Below are 6,388 nucleotides of genomic sequence, written 5' to 3'. Positions count from 1 at the left end.
TATACATATACATATATACATACAGTATATATATGCCACAGATAATAACGGTGAATGCTAGGTGATTTTCTTCACAGATTTTGTCGGGAATGGGACCTATCATTTGCTTTTGTTTATTTTTGTAAGAACATTATAAATCTTATCTAGATATTTTCTACTGACCTCTCTCTAGAAATTGATATGTTTTTACGCTAGGAGATTACAAATAAATGTGAATTTATATGAACCGCGCTATCAAAAGCTAATGCAGTTTATGAATGTTATGATGTTCTTGTTGTTCATAAATGTTGTAATGAATTTCATATGTTATTCGCATGACGGTTTGAGCATTCCATTGGTTTTGTGGGAATTTCTGCTCTAGGGCCTTAACTGCTTGTATCTAATCTTCAGACTCTAATCAGTAGCTGTCTTACGAAGCTGATGCCATTGTAGGAGTAGCGAGTTGTATTGCACACTATCTATTGCATAATCTCTCTATGTACATGTTAGAAAATTTGTACATTGCATCAAAATGAAAAAAAAAAAAACAATAAAACGCCAGAAGACTGAGGCACGATTTTCGTTTCTGAAACGCTCAAATAGCATGTCACTACAAATAATACTAATAAAGGCGTTATGTAATATACTTGGAAATCTAAAAAAGAAAAAAAAAAAAACAGAAACTCTTATGATTTATGCCGAAGAAATAGACACACTTGAAGTATAGAACCTTACTGTACGTACTATCACCTATAATGAAAAAGTAAAACAGTGTTAATGTCGCTGAACGATAATAAACTATGTTCAGCGAAAAGATTATTTTTATTGATTTTTTTTTTTATTTATTTATTTTTGTAGCTAAGATGAGATTTTATGAGACTTGCTATGATAGGGTTGAGACTTTGACGTCATATTGAGATTTGTGACATCGTATTGAGACTGCTGACTTAAAAGTTAAGTCATTTCCAGAGCGCTGAAGGGGGTCCGCAAACATGCAATTCAGCAATTATCACATACGAAACCTAAAATGCTTCCATAACTCATCTGCTGTGCCGTGACATTCTACTTGATTATTATTATTATTGTTATTTTTATTATTAATATTATTTGTAATATTAGTTACTTTTTGTTTGTCAAGCATAACTATTCTTTGATGGGTTTTGCTCAGTGAACCAATGCTCTAAGCGTATAATTTTTTCCATTTTTCTCTGCGAATGAATTAATCTTTCTGAAATTCTCCGAAATGACATAAAAAGGAAATAAAAAAAAAAGATTCAGGGTAGGTTACAGGTTGCTAAATACTTTTTGTTAGTCAAGCATAACTATTCTTTGATGGGTTTTGCCCAGTGAACCAATGCTCTAAGCCTATAATTTTTTCAATTTTTTCTCTGCGAATAAAGCAGGCAAAAGCCTGATGAAATATGACAGAAATAAAAAAAAAATCAGGATAGGTTACAGGTTGCTAAATATCTCGAACTGTGCAAGCTGAACAAAAATGTGATCATCGAAGAGGATTGTCATCGCCCTCTCAGTGTTACTCTCGTTTACTTTCAAATTTGCGCTAACGAATGGATTTCAATGGGGCATGGTTGCTTAAAACTGTGAAGTATCTTGCAATAATGACACAGAGTTTTAGGGAAGCCATACTACTGACTGCTGACCAGGCACATATACTGGATACAGGTTATTATTTTCAGTGTACGTTCACTGAACAATTAAGGCATATTAAGGAATGTTATTCATTGATAATTATTACGAAAGTTTTCAGGGCTTGTTCGTTGCGCTTCAAGATATTAGATACAGGTTGAGTGTTGCGCACAGGGAACTAATGAACGATGCGACTAGCGGGAAGAACTTGATATCCATTGCCGTTATTTCAGGGATCAGAGTAGCCATATTTTCCAGTCTTAATTTAATTAGAGATGTCAGTCTTAAGTTAGAGATGGTCAGTCTCTAGTTAATTAGAGATGGTCAGTCTTAAATTGATTAGAGATGGTCAGTCTTTAGTTAATTAGAGATGGTCACTCTAAAGTTAATTAGAGATGGTCAGTCTTAAGTTAATTAGAGATGGTCAGTCTAAAGTTAACCAGAGCAGGTCAGTCTTTAGTTAATTAGAGAAGGTCAGTCTCAAGTCAATTAGAGATGGTCAGTCTTTAGTTAATTAGAAATCGTCAGTCCTAAGTCAATTAGAGATGGTCAGTCTTAAGTTAATTAGAGATGGTCAGTCTTAAGTTAACCAGAGATGGTCGGTCTTTAGTTAATTAGAGATGGTCAGTCTTAAGTCAATTAGAGATGTTCGGTCTTTAGTTAATTAGAGATCGTCAGTCATAAGTCAACTAGAGATTGTCAGTCTTAAGTTAATTTGAAGTGGCTCGTTTGGAGCAAATGAAATAAGGGGTTCCTGTGTATCCTTCGTTATCAGATACCTCTTTAAGACTTTACAACCAGAATCGTTACCAATGACGTGAAAGCACTAATGTCCTTTGAAAATTCACAGTAATTCCAGTATCTCGTGTTTTGGTCAGAGTTTGCAAGCAGAGATTGTTAAACACCTGCGTTTCTCTCATTAGTTTTTAAAACGCAGAATAACAGGAAGTTAGCATTCATTTAAGTCTCCGTTTTAAACACTAATGAGCAACGCCGTGCAGGTGTTTCAGAGTTTCTGCTTATAACTTTTGACTAAAATGGGAGATATTGGAATTACTGTCGATGCTTAATGGGCAACAGCTTAGTCAGCAAAAGTAATTTTTTATTGCATAAGGCCTAACTTAACGAAGTAGTGAATTCGGTCATATTGTTTTTTGAGTTGTTTTGTACAGATACATGAGAGAAATGCTCTGAGAAAAATGCCGTGGACCTGAGAGTAGGTACATGAAATCTGTATAATTTAACTCGTCTCATTTATGTATTGGTCATTAATTTTAATGTCTCTCTTTTCACTAGTTGCGTTTCTGTCTCTGCTACCCTTTAGATACTGTCCTGAATAGTACTTGACTTTTTTCCTAAATAAAATGACACTTCATTTTCTTTTCGAGCTTTCCGACGTAACTCAATTAGTTACAAGTCAGTTTTATTTTTGGTATGGTAGTTCTGGTGTTGTTCATGTGTTATATATTTCAAGTTACTCAATATTAGTTATTTGTTGGCTTAGTTTTCTTCGTCTTTCTCCCGTTCGTCTTATTCTTCTTCTCCCTCTGCTTCTACTTCTTCTTCTTTTTCCTCTTCTCCTTCTCCTTTATTGTGTCTATTCTACCTCCTCCTCTTCATCCACTTCGTCAATTTCCTCGTTGTCGTCAATCAGTTGAATGAGTGGTGACCGATTACGCCAACCGAACGTCTGAAATCCAAAAAAAAAAAAAAAAAGTTATGGCTTCTGTACCTCTCTCTTCTGTTGGAGACTGACTGACCTATTTTATAATAATAATAATAATAATAATAATAATAATAATAATAATAATAATAATAATACTCTTTATTTCGGCTGTAGTCCATGTACATGGAACATACAAATACAATACACACAATCCAAATACACAAGGTAACTTGATAAAAATAATTATCGGCAGTACCATACACTTGCTGAAGAATAAAAAAAATAGAATTCATAATAACGGTAATGACAGTAATTATATGGAGAATAATAATAGAAAAAATAATAGGAAATAATAGAAAAAAATTAGAAATTATTACAATAAACAAAATACAGATTGCAGACGATTAATTTCCAGCTGGGGATCTTAGGTGGTTACAGAAGTCAGGTCCAGAATTGCAAAACTCTACAATGATATTAAGCACCGCAATAATAATAAAGTAAAAATACAAATAACGTAGAACTATAATAATAATAATAATAATAATAATAATAATAATAATAATAATAATAATGACGGATTCTGTAGATGACACTTCATAATTGCAAAAATAGAGAGTAAGTCATTTAAGGAACAGACGCCCCATTATCCCATCTTTCCCACAGTTTAGATCTTCTTGCCTCACTGCTTAGGATGCTTTGTATGAGCGAATTGCTGCTGTTTCTCAGTCAGGTGATCAGACTGGACATTGTTCGCCTTACAATGATTTTCAAATTATCCAGGCGGTTTTCTGAACATCTGCGTGGCTGAGTGATAGCGAGTGTTTGTGAGGCGTCTCAGAATGTCAGTGTGAACAAAAAGTGATACGTCTCATTGTCTCGGTATAGTTCGTCCAAAGGAACACCCATATAATAGCAGTACGAGCGGAAGAGCAGCAGTTTCGTTTCTCGGTGACAGAAGGCAAACCTCCTTGCAATCATGTTGCCAGTTACACATAGTTTACGACGCCTCAGTTCTATGTCTGCCGTATTTTTACGTCGTCCATGATATTGTGGCCCAAATACGGAAATTCATGCACGAATTCTAGACCATGATTTCCGAGGAAAATTAGTGGCTCTGCAATATGCTTAAAAGCGATCTCAGCAGGCGACATACACTGGGTCTTGGTTCTGTTGTATAGGATATCAAATTCCTCTGCATGTTGGCGGCAGGTGTCGATGAGCCGCTGGAGACCTTCTTGCACTGATGGGGAAATCATGACCATATCGTCGGCGTAACAGAGGCTGCTTATTGTTGTTTCGTTGATAGTGCATCCGATTGGGAGTGAGTTCAGTTTGACATTCAGGGCATCTGTGTACGTGTTAAACAGGTATGGAGAGAGAATTCCCCCTTGCCGGAGCCCGTTTAGGAAGCCGAAGGTGTACGACAATACGTTACCGCATTTGACACAGAATTGCTGTGTCGAGAACCAACAACATAAAATGCCAATCAGATGTAGAGGTGTGCCTCGTTTGTGCAGCTTCAGGAAGAGCTTCAGGTAGCTTACTCTGTCAAATGCTTTTCTCACATCTACAAAACATAGGAAAACAGCAGAGGCTGATGATAGGTATTAGTTCAGCAATTCTTTCAGGATGTAGATGCAGGTGTTGGTTGAGTGGTTTGCTTTAAAGCCAAACTGGTTGTCAGTAGTGTGTAGAAAGGGGAGAAGTCTCACTAGAAGAACGGACTCAAGTATCTTCGACGCAATTTTAGTAATTGCAATTGGGCGATAATTGCCAGGGTCAGCTGCATCCTTTTGCTTGTTGTTTTATTAGTGGTATTAAGTGAACTAAGAGTAGGGAGTCTGGGAGAAACTGGTGAATTATGCACGAATTGAATAGAACAGCTAGCAAAATGTAAATTATCGGATGGCAGAATTTGAAAGCTTCAGCAGGCAGACCATCGCAGCCGGGCGATTTATTATTAGGTAACATCGCTGATGTTACCTGGCGTAATACGATCGGCGAAATGAAACTGAATATTATCAGTAAGGAGGTTATTTACATCCCTTCGGGAGTCTAGATCGTTTATGCAATTCAGGATAGTGCTGAAGTGATCACCCCACATTTTTGCGATAGCCTCGTCACCGACGGCTTCCCCCACTCTCTATGATAGCTTTTTAGTTTTGGGATTTAGGGATTGAATGTCCTTCCAAAGACGGGGGTAATCGCCAGATTCTAATTTTCTAGACATTGCATCAGCTCTTAGTTGCTTTTCATTCAGTCTGCTATGCTTAAGGGCAAGTTTGAACTGCGCTCTTGCCTGCCTCATTAGCAGTGCAATGTGTTCCTCCCCCAGGCTACCATTTTGCCTCCACAGTAGGAACATTTTTTGTGAATGTGTATATAGATCTTTAACCAAGTCATTTCCATCCAGGTATTAGAGAGTTGCCTTGAGACCTAAAATTATATCCCTGCTGGAAACTCATGGGAAATTATATTTGAATAGAATTCTTTCAGGTCTCTCCTATGATGGTTGTTTCTACATTTTGGGTTAGTGCACAGTAAGGCGTCTGCTGGTTGAACTACTGACCAAAGCTTGGTTTCTGTGGTTTCCCTGAAGGACCTGGTTTTCTGTTGGTTTTTAAAATCCCGGTGAACAGCAGGTGGGTGATCAGTTAGGGGGTTCAAGGTAGGGAGGGATGGGGTACTGAATGACACCTGTAAGGGGATGTAATCATAGTCCATTGCAAGATCGTAGCGAATGTTTCAGGCTACAGTAGAATCATGAAGTTGGGGGGACGTGATGCGGTGGTTCAGCCGGGAGGTTGTAATTGTGTCCGTATTATTTTGTACATAGGTACAGGAGGAGGATGGGAGGAGCATTACATCGCTAATTCAGAGAGCGTGATTTTGACAGAAGCGAGTAAGTTCGTTATATAATTGTTTTGTGGGGTGAGAAATAAGGTCCCCGATTATACAAATATGATCAGCAGTAGAATCATGAATAATGCTGTGTAACTCACCTAGGATCATGCAGTACTGATCAAAATTATTGTTCTTTTCCCAGGGCATATAACATTAACTATTAGGATCTTAGAGTCCCCTACTGTCACTTGA

The sequence above is a fragment of the Macrobrachium rosenbergii genome, chromosome 49 (genome assembly GCF_040412425.1).
Source record: "Macrobrachium rosenbergii isolate ZJJX-2024 chromosome 49, ASM4041242v1, whole genome shotgun sequence".
Taxonomy (NCBI): Eukaryota; Metazoa; Arthropoda; class Malacostraca; order Decapoda; family Palaemonidae; genus Macrobrachium; species Macrobrachium rosenbergii.
The sequence above is the reverse complement of the archived record's forward strand: the minus strand, read 5'-3'. Positions refer to the sequence as shown.